The sequence below is a fragment of the Elephantulus edwardii genome, unplaced genomic scaffold (assembly GCF_000299155.1).
Source record: "Elephantulus edwardii isolate Elephantulus edwardi_28Jun2011 unplaced genomic scaffold, EleEdw1.0 scaffold00182, whole genome shotgun sequence".
NCBI classification, from domain to species: domain Eukaryota; kingdom Metazoa; phylum Chordata; class Mammalia; order Macroscelidea; family Macroscelididae; genus Elephantulus; species Elephantulus edwardii.
In genome coordinates, this window is record NW_006399932.1 from 2,965,492 (window position 1) to 2,985,376 (window position 19,885).

At 38.6% G+C, this 19,885-nt stretch overlaps 1 pseudogene; it reads right to left on the reverse strand.

The window, feature by feature from the left end:
- Positions 1 to 18,840, reverse strand: part of LOC102862205 — a 44,195-nt pseudogene extending 25,355 nt beyond the window's left edge.
- Between the last annotated feature and the right edge of the window lie 1,045 nt (positions 18,841 to 19,885).

Genomic DNA, 19,885 nt, shown 5'->3' on the forward strand with positions numbered 1-19,885 from the left:
TGGTGGCTTAGTGATAAGGAGTTGGGGAATCTCTCCTCATGAGATATACTGCCTCTGAAAATCTACTGGACAATCAGATGAGTCAGTTCTGACTTGACTGTCCAGAAAAACAACAAAGATGAACATGGAACTATTTTCACTTTGCCAGAGGGAACCAAGAGAAGCTTTAGCTGGATTTTCTTGAGCTCTTCGATATCTTCTTGGGACTTTGTATGTTATTTTCTGTTGGTGTTTTCTTTTTCATTCACCAATAGTCTGGGTCCTTAGATTTATGCCTAGTTAATTTCTCCCTGACCCTGAAATGTTTAATATATGACTCCCTTTCATAAAGCATACTGTGTGCCAAAGGGGAGATATTGTGCTGAACATCTACTTCATGCCAGAACTTTTCACATACATTATGAATTTAAATTCTACGTTAAGTCATATGATGTTGTTTTTAGGTACCATCAAGTCAGTTACGACTCATATAGTTAGTTGTTAGGTGCTGTCAAGTTGAGTATGACTCATAGTGACCCTATGAACGGTAGATCTGAACTTTGTCCTGTCTTGTGCCAACTTCACAATCTCTGACACATTCGAGCCTGTTGCTGCAGTTACTGTGTCAATCCACGTGGTTGCAGGTCTTCCTCTCCTTCTCTGTTCCTCCACTTTCCAAGTGTGGTGTCCTTCCCCAAGGCACAGCCTCTCTTAGCAACAGGCCTAAAGTATGTGAGAAGAAACTTCGCCATCCTTACTACCTCCAAGGAACTCTCTGGCTGCTCCTTCTCCAAGACACATCTGATCTTTTGGCAGTCCATGGGATATTCAGTATTCTCCTCTATCACCACAACTCAAAAGCATCAGTTCTTCTTCTGTCATCCTTATTCATTGTCCAGCTCTCAAAGGTGTAGCAAGTGACTGAAAAGGCCATGAATCAGGCACACCTTAGTCCTCATGTTGTTGTGTGTCACTGAGTCAGAACCAATGCATGGCTGACCCTCCAGTCGGCTTCAGAGGCAGTGATTGCACAGGGGGAGATTACCCGTCCTTCTCCGGCAGAACTGCTAGTGGATTTGAACTGTGTACCTTTGGGATTAGTACAGATTCTTAACAGTAGACCCACCAGAGCACCCATAGTACTCATAGTGACCCTACAAACAACAGTTCTCAACCTTGTCTTATCCTGTACCGTCCTCATCGTCTCTGTCACACTTGAGCCCATACCTTCAGTCACCGTGTCAAACCTTTTCATTGAGAATCTTCCTTTCTTTTACTGACCCTCTACCTTTCCAAGCATGATGTCCCACTACAAGGAATAGCCTGTTCTAGCAACATGCCCAAAATGTATTTGATGAAGCTTTGCCATGCTTGCTTCCAGGGAACCCTCTGGCAGCACCCTCACCAAGACATAAATTTTTGTTCTTCTTCTTCATGGGATGTTCAGTACTCTTCTCCAACACCACAACTCAAAGGCATCAATTCTTCTTCCATCATCCTTATTCATTGTACAGGTTTCAGATGCATAGCAAGTAATTGAAAAGACCATGGTTTGAATCAAGCAAACTTTAGTCTTTAATCTGATATCAATGCTCCCCAGAAATTTGGAGAGACCTTTGACTTTCCCAGTACAATATGTTTCCTACTCTCCTGACTGCTGATACCAAGGGTGTTTATTGTGGATCCAAGAAAGGATATCTTTGATGTAATAGCCTCTTCTAAACCCAGTTTTAACTTCTTGTAGTTCTCTGTCAATGTACTGTTCTATCCATTTTTGGATGACCTTCAGCAATATTTTGCTTATATGTGATATTAATGTTATTATTTAGTAACTTCCACATTTTGTCGGCTCACCTTTTTTGGGAATGGGAACAAATATGGATCTCTTGCTGTCAGTCAGCCAAGAAGCTATCTTCCATATTTCCTAGCATAGACTGGTGAGCATGCCCAGAACTGCATCTGTCAGTTGAAACATGTCAGTTGATATCCCATTAATTCCTGGAGCCTTATTTTTTTTTTGCTAGTGCCTTCAGTGCAGCTTGAACTTCTTCTTTCATTACTATTGTCTTTTTGTTGGTGTTTTTGTGTACCATCAAATTGGATAAGACTGTCACAGGAGGAGATTGCCCCTCCTTCAACAGAGCATCTGGTGCATTTGAACCATATACTATTAGCTCTTAATCATATGGTACTTCCTGAAATATTTCTGTGTCAACCAATTTTATTTGGTATAGTGACTCTGTATATTCCTTCCATTTTCTTTTGTTGCTTCCTAGATTATTCAAGATTCAAGGGGAAGGGGTGGAAGGTAAGGGACAGAGGGTGAGAAGGAGAGGAAATCACTAAGATAATAGAGTTTGGGGAGGAGAATGCAGTAGGTAGGTGAAGGAATTAGGATAGATCCAACGGGAACCTGAAAAGAAGGGGTAATAGTAGGTATAGGTCAATGGTGACTAATTTTATAAAACACAATGTATATGAGTGATAATATGAAACAATGTGAATGTAGCAATGTATGAAATGCAGTGTACATGAATGATACATAATGTATGCAAATTTTGTAGGCAAACCAATAAAAACTAAAAATAAAGTAGGAAAAATATAGATTTAGATGGGATGCACACTCTTTCTTGTTTCTTTCAAATCTTTACCCTATCATTTTCCTTGCTAACTACTCTCCTTTTTCATTATCTCACCACACAAAATCCTCTCCCTGCTTACCTTTCTCACTAATGTATTATTTAAAATTTGCCCTTTGTGTTCCACCAGATCCAAAGGGGATTTATCTTGTACCTCATTTCTTGAGAACTAGGCTATAAGTTGTTTTAAAGATGAGACTGAGGTAAATTATCAATGATATATCATGACTCAAGACATGCATTTGTTAACTTATTCAACCATGATTATGGATTTATTAATTCCTTCTTTCAGTTCTGTTAGCTTTTTCTTTTTATGTTTTGAAATGTATGTTAATGCAAATTTAGAATTATTGTACTTTCCTGATGAGTTGACCTTTTTTATTATGATGATGTGTTTTTCTTTACTTCTGATCATGTTTCTTATCTTGAAGACTACTTTGTGTAATAATATATATAGCGATACCAGTTCTCTAGAGTTAGCATTTCTGTAGTAATAACTTTCTCCATTATCATACTTTTGGTCACTCTGAGTTTTTAGATTTAAAGTATGTCTATATAGCAGCATATAATTGAGACATTTTAAAATCAAATCTTAATTTCTATCTTTTAATTAGAGTGTTTAGTTCATTAACATTTAATGTAATTTCTTATAAAATTAGATTTTTGTCTCCCATCTTGGTATTTGTTTTCTGTTATTGTTTTTTCTTTTTCGTGTGTGTGTGTGTGTGTGTGTGTGTGTGTGTGTGTGTATGTGTGAAGAACTATATTGAATAGAAAACTCCTGGCCATAAAATCTCTAATCTTATGTTCTAATTTGAAGCCGGGCAGCTCCTTGGAGGCAAGGATTCTGAAGCTCCATCTAACATACTTTGGACATGTTGCAACGTCATGCTTGGGAGGGTGGAGGGGCAGTGCAGGAGAGGAAGACCCTCAATGAGATGAATCTATTCTGTGATTGGGGTAATGGGAGTGGATGTGTCAGAGACAGTGAAGTTGGCACAGGGAAGAGCAGGGTTGCTATGAGGCACAAGTGACTTGATGGCACATAACAACAAAAACAGCAGCAATCTGATACTGTCAGGAAGGCCTAGTGCCTAGGGAAAAAGCATTAGGAAAGGTGGAAGAGTAGACAAGCAGTGACCATCAATGAGATGGATTGGCACAGTGACGATAGCAGTAGGCTTAAGCACAGCATCTCAGAGATTCTGAGATAGTACAGAATTAGTAATATGTTGTTGTTTTGTTATGTGCCATTGAGTTGCGTGTGACTCATAGTGACTTTATGTACAACAGTTCTGAAGCCTGCCCTGTCCTGAGCCAGTCTTAGTGACTCCAACACACCTAATCCCATTGCCCCAGTTATTGTGTCAATCCATCTCATCCGGGGTCCCTTCACCGTTCCAAGCATGATGTCCTTTTTTAGAGACTGGTCCCTCCTGGTCACGTGCCCACAGTATGTAAGAGAGAGCTTCAAAATCCTAGCCTCCAAGGAGAAACTTGACAGGCTTATTTTTTTTCCTGGTGGTACATGGTATGTTCAAGACCCTTCTCCAGCACCACAACTCAAGGGCATTGATTCTTCTTCTGTCATCCTTAGTTATTGTTCAGCTCTCTGATGCATAGAAAGTAATTGCAAAGACCATGACCTAGATCAGTTGCTCCTTAGTCTCTAGACTAAAGTCGTTGTTTCTCAGTACTCTGGAGAGGTACCTGACAGCAGATTTTCCCAGTGCAATTTGTCTTTTGATTTTGATTAGTAATATGAGTCATAGCAATTCAATGTCGCCTAATAAAAACAAAATCTTGTTTGTTGACATTTTAGGTTATCCTAGCAGATGAAGTAAGAAGACCTTTCTGATATTTTCAAGTCTTACCAGGTAAGCATTTAGGTTTTTTAATGACTATTTTCAGCCCTAGATGATGATACCTTGAATGAGTATCTTATGTTACTTTTTCCTGCATTTGAGGTCAGTGTTGCAAGATACAGTCAGAGAAAGAGGACAAAAAAATATTAAACTCTTACAAAGCTAGTGAAATACATTATGCTCTTGTTTCCAGAAAAGTAGCACCAATTTACCATGCAACCAGTAATACATTTAAAGTATTAATTTGCCACAACTTTATCAGCACTGGATATTGTAATTTAATTAAACAAATATTTTATTTACAGATTTAACTATACCTTAATTTCTACGATTAAGTCTAGTATATCTTAAAAATTTGATATTGAATGAAGTATAGAGAGAAATACAAAGTACTTATTCTGCCGAGAATTCGAAAAAAGTTTTCATGTAAGCAGAACGAAAAATTGTGCAGTGGATCCAGGGAGACTAAAAAATATCCTGGAACACAATTGCTACTAAATAGATCTCTCCATCCTCTCCTTTTCAAAACCTCATGCCAATTTTATATTCTGTTTAATTCTGAGGCATTATCTCAAAAGGAATTTGCACAATGCAAATTTGATGTACCTAAGGGAGTGCTATATGCTCAGAATAACAATTGGCCCCTTGTGGGTTGAGGGGGAAATGAAAACCTTTGTTAATTAGGTACCAGTGTGATGAGGAAACATAATGGTTTCTGTGATGCAGTTGAGGGTGAGCACTTCTTTCGTTATATACTATTACTTCGTTTTGTTAAATAAGAGCAAGAACTAGTTTCATTTTCTGATTAATAGTTGCTATGCTGAGTTAATATAGTATAAAAGAGTATCAATTAGTATTCTTGAGCTTGGGGAACCCAACGATCACACGGTTCTGGTCAGGTTGAATGAATAGAAGCAGACGGCTGCTCTGGACTTTCCCAGATTAGGGAGACCTTCCTGGTCGGGACAGGCCTCCTGAAAAATTACAATGGGACTCTGAATAAGTGCTTTCATCTCCTAGGCTTGTCTCATAAAACTGGTATGGTTCTGAAATGTGTTTTCTCAAGGAGTGTAATGTGTATTTGTTTCTTTTGCTGGGCGAGTTGAGCCATAATGATTACAATCATTAAGAAAGTCTTTCATCAGTAGAGTTTTATGATGGCGCTTTAAGGGTCTCCAGATATGAGATGAACTCAGTTAAGTTTTATTGGAAGTTTACCAGATATATTTAATGAAATCTACTTCAAGAAGTGCAGAATTCATTTCAATCTGCATCCATTGAAAGCCTTTGGATGTCACAGGAGCTCCAAGCCCATTTTGAATGTGGCCAATACATAAATACACTTACTTTCAAATAATCTAACTGAATGTTCAGACTGGCCCCTGGAAACCCACACATCCAACTCCTCCTAATTGTCTCTATCCCATTCTCTTAATTGAGAACTGACAGACATAGAGTTTTAATTTCAGCTTCATTCCTCTCTCCTTTCAGACTTACCTCTAAACCCTCCTCTCTTTCTCTCCAGCTCCTCCCTATAACCAGTTTTGATAGTGCCTTAATTTTTGTAGCCCTTTTAATGAAGCTTTAAAAAAAATTCATAAAACAGAAATTATCTTGAATTGTATGAATGCTTCATTATTGTTGGGTGCCATTGAGTTAACTATAACTCATTGCCACCCTATGAACAGATCACCCAGAAAGATCTGAACCTTGCTCTTTCATATGCCATCTTCACATTCACCAACATGCTTGAGCCCATTGTTAAAGTTACCAGGTGGTCAATCCATCTTATGGAGGGTCTTCGTCTTTTTCTGTGATCCTCAGTCTTTCCCAGGTTGATGTCTTTGTTGAAGGACTAACCTTTCCTGACAATGTGCCCATAATATGTGAGACCAAGTTTCTCCATCCTTGTACCCTGTTTGTACTACCTCCAAGACATATTTGCTTCTTTTGGCAATCCGTGGGATGTTCAATACTCTTCTCCAAGACAGACTTGTTTGTCCTTTTGGCATTCCATGGATATTCAGGGTTTTTCACCAAAAGCACAGTTCCAACATGTCAATTCTTCTTCAGTCTTTTTTTTATTGATTGTCTGACTTTCAAATGTATAAGAAGCAATAGAAAATACCATTATTTGGGCCAGGCACACTTTAGTCTTTAAACTGACATCTTTGCTACTGAGCATTTTGGTGATATCCTTGACAGCAAGTTTTCCACATGCAACATGCCTTTTGATGTCTTGTCTGTTCCTACTATGATTTTTGATTGTGAATTCAAGTAAAATGATTGCTTTATAGCTTTACTAGGGAACACTTGTGACTTAGTGGTTAGACATTGGACTATCAAACCAAAGACACTTCTTTTAAATGCGATAGAACAATCAATCTTCTGTTCAATTTATAGCCTCTGGAAACTTGCTGGAGCATCAGCTTTGAGTTGATTTGGATTCATATAAAAAAAAACACAACAAAAATATAAGTTTATTAGGGGAGCTCTAATGGCCCTAGTGGGTAGAGAGTTGTGGTGTTCATGCAAAGACAAGTGATTTAAATTCACCAGCTCCTCCTTGGGAGAAAGATAGGCAGTCTCATCTTGTGATATTTACAGATTCCGAAAATCTGCCAAAAGGTTAGCTAAGAGTTGGTCCAACTTGACAGCCATGACTTTTGGTGTTAACTTTATGATTTCATTTATGCCTTACAGTGATGTTTTGAAGTGTTGTAACAGAGGATAAGTAGATTCTTTGCAACGTTAAGCAATTGGTTCAAGGTCACAGAGCTGGTAAATATTGTTGTTGTTATGTGCTATTGAGTCTCCTGCAACTCTTAGCAGCCTCACAACATTAATATTGTTGGTTTAAAAATTTAGTGTCTTTGTCTCATGAAACAACTCAAACAATTAGCATAATATAGTTCACAAAGCTTATGTTCTATATCTACATTGGTAAGTATCATCTGATGCTTGAAAGCTTGCACGTTACCATCTAAGAGAAAACTGTTAGTTTCTATTCTTCTGGAGAAGAAGAGAAAGAAAGAAAACACATGCACACACCCCCAAGATTAAGAGAAGGAAGACTAATTGTCTACAGAAGCAACAACCTTCTCTATCCTGAGACTTAAAGAACTAGATGGTGCCCAACTACCATTCCCAAATGTTCTGATTCCAGCCATAATGTTGTTGTTAGGTGCTGTCGAGTATGACTCATAGTGACCAAGAACAAAAGACTTGAATCATGTTGTATCCTGCACCTTCCTCACACTTGCTGAGACACAAGAGCCCATTGCAGCAGTCACGTGTCAATCCACCTGGTTAAGGGTCTTCCTCTTTCACTGATCCTCCACCCTTCCCAGCATCATTTCCTTCTCTAAAGAATGGCACCTCCTAGCAACATGCTGCAAGTATGTGAGGCAAAGCCTCATCATTTTTGCCTCCAAAGAGCACTCTGGCTGCACCCTCTCCAAGACATATGTTTGTTCTCTTGGCGGTAAATGGGATGGGCTGTGCTCCTCTCTAACATCACTGCTCAAAGATGGCAGTTCTTTGTCTGTCATTTATATCCATCGTCCAGGTCTCAGATGCATACCAAGTAATTGGAAAGACTGTGCCTGAATCAGATGCACCTTAGTGCTCAAACTGATATCATTACTCTTCAATAATAAAAAGAGAGAAACATGAAGAGTAGAGTTACAAATTTTTAAAAATTCCAGACTTTCTGGAGTCATTAAGACTGGCAACATTCCTACATCTGTTGTCCTAAAATATGTTTTAAACACTGAACCAAAATAATTCCCTCATGTCACATTGGGTTATTGAATAACATATGACTAATACCCTTGAGTACTGAGCTCTTTTTTCCCTTTTAAATTAGTCTGTGAAGTTGAATGGCCAACAAATCAACACTTTAATGCATAAAGGAAAGGTTGGAAGTCACTGAAAAGTATGGATAGAAATGATGAATTAAAACCAATTTTGCTGTGTACACCAAAAATATAAAAAAAAACACCCAAACTCAAACTCATTGCCATCAAGACAGTTTAGACTCATATAACTTTGAAACAATGGAAGAAAATCTTCCATTGTTTTCCGAGCCTAAAGGAGGAGTTTCCCCTCCTTCTACACAACTGCTCGTGGATTTGAATGACCAAGGGATGCTGGCCTTTGGGGTTAGCAAACTAACTTATATCAACTATGCCATCAGAGCTATCCTGAGGCAATCTTACTGCCTCCAACACACCTACCCCCATTACCTCAGCTACTGAGTCAATACATTTTATTCGGAGACTTTCTCTCCTGTGCTGTCCCTTCACTCTTCCAATCATAGCGTCCTTCTGCAAGGTCTGGTCCCTCCTGGCCCACATGCCCAAAGTATGTGAGACAGAGCTTCAAAATCCTTCCTTGCCTCCAGGAAGTAATTTGGTTTCACCCTCTCCGGGACAGACCTATTTATTCTCTTGAAGGTCCATGGTATGTATAGTCAATACTCTTCTCCAGCATCATAACTTAAAGACCTTATTTCTTCGTCTGTCATCCTTAGCCATTGTCCAGCTCTCTGTGCATAGTTAGGAACTGGATATGCATCAGGTGCACCTTACTCTCTAGACTGATGACATTGGTTTTCAGCACTCTGGAGAGGTCCCTGACAGCAGATTTTTCTAATGCAATTAATCTTTTGATTTCCTGACTGCTGGTGTCAAGAGTGTTGATTATGAAAGCAAGCAAGATGGAATTGTTAACAATTTAAATATATTATTTATCTATAATGGTACTGCCAATTGGCCCAGTGGTGAGAATCTTTGGTCTTTTTTTTTTTAATGTTGAGCTTTGAGCTACTAAGTATAGATATAAGATATAGAACTCAGCTTTTATTTGACCTCAAAGCCCATGCTCTTGACAGATACCATTTTGACTTAGAGGGAGAAGTAGGTAATTGAGTACTTGCTTTTAACCCTAGATGATCCAGTGAGGTAAATAACCAATACCCTACTTAGGCAGATGAAAGTTTGAGTGTACACATACTTTGCAAAAAGTTATATATAAGTGTCAGTAAATATCACTGCTCTATTATGTCATTGCTTCTTGTGATTAGAAGGAGAACAACGACTTCTAAAACCCCCTTGCTCCTGCTAAAATCTGTGGAATCTGATCCTACAGTCAAATTTAGAAGAGCATTCACTCCTCTGTGCAAGACTTGGATCATTTTTTTTCACATACGCCTCCCAACAGATTCTTTCCCTTGAGATGACTGGCTCTGTCAAGAATGCAATCAGGAGAGAGAAGTTTGGGCAAAACTCTTCCATTAAATTAAAAGTATGTAGTTTTCCTACAACTGATTTTTCCATTTGGTGCAGAGGTCAGGTGGAATCAGAAGCATTAAATAGAACTGATATTAGAATCTATTAAAGATGGGGGGAAAGGTTCAACTGCTGGTGTGCATTCCAGCCATCCCAAATACTAAAACTTTATGTTCATCCATAACATTTTCCTCTTATAATAAAAACATTTGAGTGTAATAGTAAAGCATCAGGGACTCACCAACAGTGAAGTTATCACTTGCCTGCAGGAGAGGAGACATTTAAAAGCACTCAATTCCTTGTGGCCCTCTCTAGCATAAAAGTTTCATGATAAATCTATCCCCAGCTAATGCCTCGGGTGATTTAAATATATGGCAGCAGAGTCTCCAGTGGTCAATTGAGGTATAATGAGTTGTAGAGCAACCGAAGTGAACAGAAAGCCCCCTTGTTGAACCGTTGTGTTCTTTCTCTTTAAACATCCATCACATGGGAGGAGAAAATAGTCAAGGGAAAAGACAGTATAAGCTTCGGTGCTTGTATAATTCAAATACATATCAAGCAACATGCTAACAGTTATCTACCTGCAGGCAACATGTCCAAATGGAACATTCTTAACATCATCACAATATTTTTCATAAACAACTGTATTTATTTTAAACACATCTTTGGATATATTTAGTAAAGCAGGTGATGGCAGAAGATGCACCCTAAAAGTTTTGTGAATTTGTAGCCCCCTCCATGCTAGTTTTCTGTCTTTCTAGTACACACACACACACACACACACACACACACACACACACCCCAGCTATAACTTCCCACTTTTACGTTTTTATACTTTGAAAAATATTAAAAAGCTTGTAGGTAGAAATTTTTCTTCTCTTCAGTCTCAGACTGCCCTTTTTCTTGTCTCTCTGAGTACAATTACTAACTATAATCCGTTTAAGGACTCTTATTAATGTAGAATATATTTATAATGATAGAAAATGTATATTGAATTTGTGATAGTTTATATGTAAGAAACTTTAAAATTCCTCTTTGCCATATATTTAGGAGTACTTGATAATAGGGGTCTTAAAAAAAGAAAGTATGAGAAGGATGGGATAAATTATATACACTGCATTGAAACACATGAGAGAGAGAACTGTTTAAAAGGGATATATGATTAGGTATTCTTGTCATGACATGAGTCCATAATGAAGGCTGCATAGTGGAAAGGACTTGGGGGGAGGGAATGTATAACAATGAAAGAATTTTTCTTTTACTTTTCAAAGAGAGGAATGAACTGGAGGGGAGGGGTGGGCAGGGAGAAAAGTGCACCAATAAAAGAATGGAAATCCAAAATCTCTGTAAATTTTCATTAAAATTAATTATAATAATAAATTTTAAAAAGAAAGTATAATCTAAAAGCTTGAATGATTAGTATTTTATATACTAAATTTTAATGTATTTTTCCATTTTATAATATAAAATTTTTATAATTAATCAATAAGCTTCTTTATTAATACACCATGTTATGTTTATGCATTCATCTATTCATATACCTTTGAGTTGTTTCCATGTTTGGCTTTTGTGAATAATGCTGCTGGGAATATCTGGTCTAGTCTCTCTTCTCAAGTCTTGGGATACATGTAAAGAAGCCCTGGTTAAGCACTTAGCTGCCAACTAAAAGATGGGTAATTTAGATCTACCATCCACTCTGTAACTGAAAGAAATATGTCAGCTTCCACAAAGATGGAAGTCTTGGAAATGCTCTGATGTTGTTCCACAATGAGTCAAGTTAGACTAGACATGTTTTGTATATGAAATATATACAATGTTTCATTGTATGTGATGTATACCTGGGAATGGATTTGCTGGGATATATGGTAATTAATGGTGCTCATGCAAAGCACCTGTACTTGAAGCGGGAGGCAGCCATCAGAACAGAACAGGCAAACACTGCATGGTTTGAAATTAGAAAATGTGTATGTCAAAGATGCATCCTTTCTCCATACCTTTTCAATCTATATACGGAACAGATTATTTGTGAGGCTGGACTTTATGAGGAGAATATCATCAGGATTGGAGAAAGGGGGTAAAAAAGAGTCATCGACAATCTGTGTTATATAGACGACACAACTTTGCTTGCTGAAACTAAGAAGGACTTGAGTCATTTGCTGCAGAAGGTCAAGGACTGCAGTCTTCAATGTGGATTGGAGCTCAACATAAAAAATACAAAGAATCTCACCACTGGGAGAATTGGCATCGTCATGACAGCGAAGAGAATGAGATTGTTAACAATTTCAGCTTGCTTAGTTCCACGATCAACACTCTTGGTACTAGCAGTCAGAAAATCAAAAGATGAATTGCATTGGTAAAGTATGATGTCAGGGACCTCTCCAAAGTGTTGAAGAACAATAATTTCAGTCTATAGACTAAGGTGCACCTGATCCAAGTCATGATCTTCACAATTACTTGCCATGCATCATGCATCAGAGAGCTGGATAATTACTAAGGGTGATAGATGAAGTGGTGCTGGAGTATTGAACATACCATAGACTACCAAGAGAACAGGCAGTTTTGTCCTGGAGAGGGTAAAACCAAGTTGCTCCACGGAGACAAGGATTTTGAAGCTCCATCTCACATACTTTCATCATGTTGCAAGGAGGGGTTAGTTCATGGAGAATATCATGCTTGGAAGGGATATCATGCAGGAAAGGAAGACCCTGGATGAGATGGGTTGGCACAGTAACTGGAGTAACGGGGGTAGATGTGTCAGAGACAAGGAAATGGTCTCAGGATAGGGCAGGGTTAGGAGCTATTTTACATAGGGGCACTATGAGTCACGGGTGACTCAATGGCACAGAACAACAACAACAACAAAACGGTACTCTATCCTTCACTTTTTCAGGAAATAGAAAACTATTTTCCACAGCAGCTTCTTCATTTTGCATTTCGTCCAGTAATGTAAGAAATTTCAGTTTCTCTGTATCTATACCAAATCCTGCTATTTTCCTCTTTATTTTCATAATAAATCTCTTTGGCGGTGTGAGTGAGCGAGAGCAAGGTGGAATCTCATTGTAGTTCTTTTTTCTTTTTTTAATTAAGAAATGTTTTCTGTGCCACCCAAAGGTAATTAAGGAGGTCAGAATTGCTTCCACTGTGGAAAGCTGGGCCACTTCAGTAGACAGTGTCACAGACGAGAGCCACAGATAGGCAAGGGAGTAGAGAGGAAGTTCCCACTCACTTGCTTTAAGTGTGGCTCTGAAGGACACTTGGCCAAGGTGGCCCACATCAGGTCCTCATGGCAGATAGGACTAACAGGCCCCAGCTCCCAGCTGGAAACAAAGGAGGACGCTTCAACGATTTAGATCCTCCCAGAAGAGGTGTAGATGAGCATTAACACTACTGGTAAGTATATTCATTTTCTCCTGGACACAGAGCCTACTAATTGGTCCTAAAAGCCTTCTGAGGTCCCAACTCTTCTCACTATCTCTTAGTTGTTGGAATGGATGGAAAACCTCATAAGCAGTTCCTTACTTCACCTCTACCTTGCATGTGAACTTCCAAGTTGTAAAACAGCTCAGTGGTAGATGGAATTTGCTCCAGGACTTAAGAAGCATAAATGACAGCTGAGCCTCTACATCTTGTGGTTCCTAACCTGTACACTATAATAGACAAAGTGCTAGTCTATAGGCCTTTCATTGTAAGAACCACCTTCCCTCTGTAACTTGATTTTTGCCACTACTAGAACCTCTACTCGGAATATTATTGCTTGTTAATTTTTGACTCATGTACTTTTAACTTGTTAGTTAAATTTGTGTCTTCTAGGTTGCAACACCTCCATGATACATCTTCAAGGATATGAACATTTACGGCTAAGCACAATTAATAACAGTGCATCTAAATTCCAAAATCAATCTCCATAATAGTCTATGTGTTTCCTATTGCCAAAGGGGCCCTTTAGAGTAGTGGGAGAAGATCTTCACCCTGAAACCCACAGCATCCCTTTTCAGCAGGAAGTAGCTAAGAGAATACACCATCCCCTTTTCCTTATGAATCAGGGTGAAGTTTCTCTCAGGGAGGAGTGATAGGGAATGGCAAAGGACACACTGACAAAGGAGATTAATCAGAACTGGCTTTGACAAGCACTGTGGCAATTGGACAATTAAAACAGACATTCGGGGTGGGGGGGAGAAGAACGAACTGGGGAGGAGGGTAGAGAAAACAGTGCAACAATGAATGAATGAGAACCCAAAATCTCTGTAAATGTTCATTAAAACTAATAAAAATAATAATTTTTAAAAAAGAAATATTTTCTCTCACACTTACCTTGTTTCATATAATCATTCTGATGCATTGTTTTATAAAATTAATCACCTTGATGTAGTTTTTATTTGCACTTCTCTGATGATTGATGTTCTTAAACATTTTTCATGTGTTTATTTCCATTTGTACATCTTCTATGGAGAGATGTCCATTTATTTTCTTTGATCATATTTTCTTTGGGTAGTTTGTCTTTTTGTTGTTGAACTGTAGGTACATATATTTGTATGTATGTATATATATATATATATATGTATATATGTGTGTATATATCTATCTATCTATATTCTAGATAATAAGCATTTTTAAGAGATAGAATTTCTTCCATTCTGTTAGTGTTTGTCCACTGTGGTTAAAATGACACCTAGTAGAAGCTGGGTACCATCTAGTTCTTTTCATTTCAGGGTAAATGAAACCATGGCATGGCTTATGTAGACTATGTGCCCTGGACGCTAGCATCTCCTTTGAGCCTTTGGTTTTCTTCTTCTCTTTGCTTCAGATGCATAGAAATCAATAGTTGTATCTGAGATAGCATCAGTAAGATTAATAAGTAGCCCATGACTAAATAAATAGTTCTGATTGTAATATAAACTATTGCTTTATAGTTTATATCCTATTTCTGTCCTATAGTAGTAATTTATGAAAATTTTTTATTTCTTTAGAGGTTATGTCAGGAAAGAACAATAGCTCCCAAGGGCTAAGAATTTGGAGATGTTTGACAATTTTGGCAACATAACTTGCTACATTAAGTGATTTCCAACTACTTTATTTTCTTTCTTTGTTCTCATGTGCTTAGGATTCACATTCCCGTGTGTCTGATTGGCTTAGCATGAACCACATGTTCTTCATCTAACCTTCTTAATGTGATGGAAATGAAACAGGGATGCTTTTTCCAATCAAAGGAGATAGAACCAGGACAGCCAAAACAGGGAAACAGGCCAGGCTGGTGGGTCAGGCAGATTGCATGATGTGAGGGTAAGAGGTTATGAGTCAGAAAGGATAGATAGGAAAGTGTGTGTGTATGTGTACATGAGTGTGTGTGTGTGAGAGAGAGAGAGAGAGGAAAAAAAGGAAAGGAGAAATGGGAAAAAGAGAGAGAGAAATCAGAGAGGGGAGAAAGAGAAAGAGGGAGAGAGAGGTTGTCACAGTGGAAAGGCTGAAAAAGAAAAGCATTTATTTAAAAATTTACATCTGAATTATTGTAAATTTAAAGAATGATGCACAAATTGTACATAAGTGAATGGTGGTATAATGAAACAATAAATTTCTTAAAAGAGGAAAAAAGAATGATGCATAATCATGGACAAAGGAAGACAAACATAGAAGAGAATACACTACAGAGTTACATATATGTAAAGTTCAAAAAACAAAAAACGAATCCATGACATTTGAAGTTAGAATAATGACTAACCTTGGCTAGGTGGGAGTGACAACTAGAAGGAAGGAAGTGGAAAGACGCTATTAATGATTCTATGATTCAGAGAGATCAAGCAAGATTGTGCCATCTGCATAACACAGGTTATTGATGACTTTTCCTCTGATTCTGATGCTATATTCTTCTTCATAGAGTCCAGCTTCTCAAATGACTTGCTCATCACAAAGACTGAATTGGTATGGAGAAAGGATACAACCCTGAAACTCACCTTTCCTAATTTTAAACCATGTGGTGTTCCCTTGCTCTCTTTGCACAGAAGCCTCTTGACCCAGGTATAGGTTTTGCATGAGCTCATTTAAATCTTCTAGGATTCCCATTCTTCTCAATGTAAGCCATAATTTGTTATGATCCACACAGTCAAAGCCCTTTCCATAGTCAGTAAATCACAGATAGATATCCTTTTGGTATTCTTGGCTTTCAGCCAGGATACAACTGATACGAACAATACTATCCCTTGTGTTATGGCCTCTTGTAAATATAACTTGAACTTCTGGTAGTTCTTTATGTTCTGTTTAAGCTGTTTTTGATTGATCTTCAGCAGCATTTTACTTGTTTGTGATATTAATGATATTGTTTGATAATTTCCACATTTTTGGATCATCGTTCCTGGGAATGGGGACAAGAAAGGATCTCTGCTAGTCAGTGATCTACCTTACAGTACCCTGAAGATCGCTGTGAGGCCCGAATGATTTGTTGGAAGGGGAAGTGCTTTGTAAATTGTTAAGTGGCCTCTATATGAGAGATATTTTTTTGTAATTTTTTTATTTTAGTAATTTTAATGAACACTTACAGAGATTTTAGATTTCCATTCATTCATTGCTGCACTTCTCTCCCCTATGAGAGGTATTTTTAAAGAGGAACAATAATATGACATACAAGTGAAAAATATCCATGCCACTCTTGGCATGGAAACTTATGGCGGAACTAAGGGAAAACAGCTGGACAAATTATAGCTAATGAATAGATTTTTTTCAATGAAACAAACCTGTTCTATTAATGTTGTTAAGTGCCATAGATTCATAGATGACCCATAGTGACCCTATGAAATAAAGTCTTGAATGCAAAACTTTTATCTTTTCTCCAAGTTCATAGAGTTTCTGGAGGCAAGCTTTTTTGGAAGTGGATGCCACTCCTGCTTCCAAACTTGTTTTATTAGGGAGATCCAAAAAACACTAGGCTCAAGGAGCATAGGTCCGTGGACTCAAAAGCCTTTTTAAAGGAGAGACCAAATCCCATCAGCTCACAGCCTATTGTGAGTAAGAGCCACTCCCTAGTCTCAACCCCAAACCAGAGAACAAACCTTTGCAGAATCCGGCTGTTCCACTTATCTTCCCAGCCTAGAAATAGCCCCAGACTGGTTCTGTGTCTATGCACTTGTCTATTCAAGATCTTTTGCATAAATGAGATCAAACAATATTTTCCCTTTTGTATCTGACTTATTTCACTTAGCATGATAACTTCAAGATTTATCCATGTGTTAGAACTTCATTTATTTGCATAGCCCAGTTTATTCCATTTCATGTATATATTACATTTTATTTATTCATTCAGCTGATGAACACTTGAGCTGTTTCTAGCTTTAGCATTATGAGTAAGGTTGCAACAAACACTGATATATAAACAATGTGTATTTTAATTAATGTTGTTAAGACGAGAAATCAAAGGTCTTCCTTTCTGCAGCAAACTTGCTACCTTCAGTCTGGCAGAATTCTATGATGCCCAGTGATAGAAAAATGTGCAGTCTCCTCTCACGTGATTCACAGCCTCTGGAAACCTGCTAGAGGGTTAGCAAAGGCAAAGAGCTTGAGGTTTTTTTTTAGTTTGTCGTCTCATAAAATGCTTGGTCACCAATCCAAGGTCTAACTAGTTCAAACCCGCACATAACACTTAGTCATCCCTCATCTCAATTAAAAAAAAAATGTACCTGAGATCTGCACAATGGATAAAAGTGACAGAATAATTGACGCCTTTGAGTTATAGTGTTGAAGAAGTACTAAATATCCCATTGTTATTGTTGTTTGATGTTGTTGAATTGAGCACGACTCATAGTTAATCTATTAACAAAAGATCTGAAGCCTGTTCTATCCTGTGCCATCCTCATACTTCCTGACACACAAGAACACATTGGAGCAGTCAGCGTATCAATCCACCTGGTTGACAGTCTTCTTCTCCTTTGCCAACCCTCCACACTTCCCAGTATCATGTCTTTCTCCAAAGAATAGTATCTCCTAGCAACATGTCCAAAGTATGTGAGGCAAAGCCTCATCATTCTTGAGTCCAAAAAGTACTCTGGCTACACTCTCTCCAAGACATACCTGTTCGTTCTCCTGGCCCTCCATGGGATGTTCAGTGCTCTTCTCCAACACCACAGCTCGAAGGTATCAATTCTTTCTCTGTCATCTTTTTTCATTGTCTAGGTCTTGAATCCATAGCTAGTAATTGGAAAGACTGGCCTGAATCAGACACACCTTAGTCTTCAAACTGACATGACTACTCCTCAATAATATGGAAAGGTCCCTAACTTCAGATTTTCCCAATGCAATATCCCATGGGCTGCCAAAAGAATGAGCAGACATGTCTTGGAGAAGGTGCAGCCAGAGTGCTCCTTAGAGGCAAAGACCGCAGAGCCTCATCTCTCATACTTTGAAAAGCGCTATCATGCTGCAAGGTCAGTGAAAGAGAGGAAGATCCCTGTAGAGATGGATTGACATGATGATTGCAACAATGGGCTTAAGTGTATCAGAGATGGTGAGGATGGCACAGGACTGGACAGGATTCAGGTCTGTTGCTTACAGGAACACTATTAGTCATATTCGACTTCATGGCACCTAACACCAACAACAACTGATAAAAAAAATCTGAAGAGGTCAGGTCCCTTATATAAAATGGTATACAACCTATGCCATATCCTCCCACATAATCTAAATAATCTCTAACTTACTTATAATATCTATTGTTGTTGTTATGTGCCATCAAGTCACTTGCAACTCATAGTGACCCTGTGTACAACAGCCCTGGACCCTGCTCTATCTTGAGCCAACTTCATTGTCTCTGATACAGCTACCCCCTGACCCAAGTCACTGAGCCAGTCCATCTTATCCAGGGTCAGTTGCGGAATGTTGGGGAGGAAGGGAGTGTCTCTGGCCAGGACACATCTCCTAAGCTCCAGATAAGCCTCCCAACGGCCTTTAATATGGAGTAGAGAAAGCTCCCCTGTGTTTGGCTGTACAGGCTTGAGAAAGCTTTCCACCTGGGAAGAAGGCTGCCACGTCTGTTGAGCCGGGAGTGGTCCGCATGGGGCTGAGGTTCTCCTGATCAATCCTCATGTCCTACATCTGTAAGCCCACTCTATCCTGTTTTCCTGTGTATGTAAGTGCAGTGCTTATTCCATTAAAATAGAGCTGGATTGACTCTGATCCCCTCCCGGAGTGCTGTATCTCTGTCATGCTTACCCCCATCAGGGTGCCACTGTTAAGTTGCCAATGAACTGACAGCAATAAAGGGCTTCCTCTCTTGTGCTATTCCTCCAGCCTCCCAAGCATGATGTCCCTCTCCAAGGACTGGTCCCTCCTTGCAACATGCCCAAAGAATGTCAAATGGAGCTTCAAAGTTTTTGCCTCCAAGGATCAGCTAGATGTCACCCTTTCCAGGACAAACATGTTTGTTGGTAAAATATAAAGTTTTTCTTTTATACTAGTTTACTTACAAAGTTAATTTACATTGTTTTTCACACCAGATCTTTCCCATTTCCTTTACCCACTCTTCCCTTTACCCATCAAATTATGTGACCATATGATTACTCCCCTGCTCATCCTTACCTCTCTGTTCCTCCCCTCCCCTCTTGGATCCTTATATATGTTTTACTAGTTATCTTTCTATTTCTACAATAATGCTCTTATGCAGTATTTGTCCTTATGGGACTGAGTTAGTTCACTTAGCATGATGTTCTCCAGTCCCTTCCAAGTCAGGTGGTGATTTTCAAAATTATTGCTCCTGTGTGCTGTGTCGTACTCCATCATGTGAATGTACCACAACTTCTCAATCCATTTGATTGTGGTTGGATATTTGGGCTATTTCCATGTCATTGCAATGGTGATTAACACTGCTATGAACATTGGTGCACAAATCTCTGTTTGTGCCCCAGTTCTAACTTTTTCAAGGTATATTTCAAGCAGTGGTGTAGCTAGGTCTTACGGAATTTCTAAGTTTAGGGTTTTGTTTTGTTTTTTTTATTATTATTTTTGTGTGCATGTACCGTCAAATCAGATCTGACTGGTACAGGAGGAGATGGTCCCTCCTTCCCTGGCAGAGCATCTGGTGGATTCGAACCATGCACCTCTGGGATTGTAGTTGCAGCTTCTTGCCACTAGG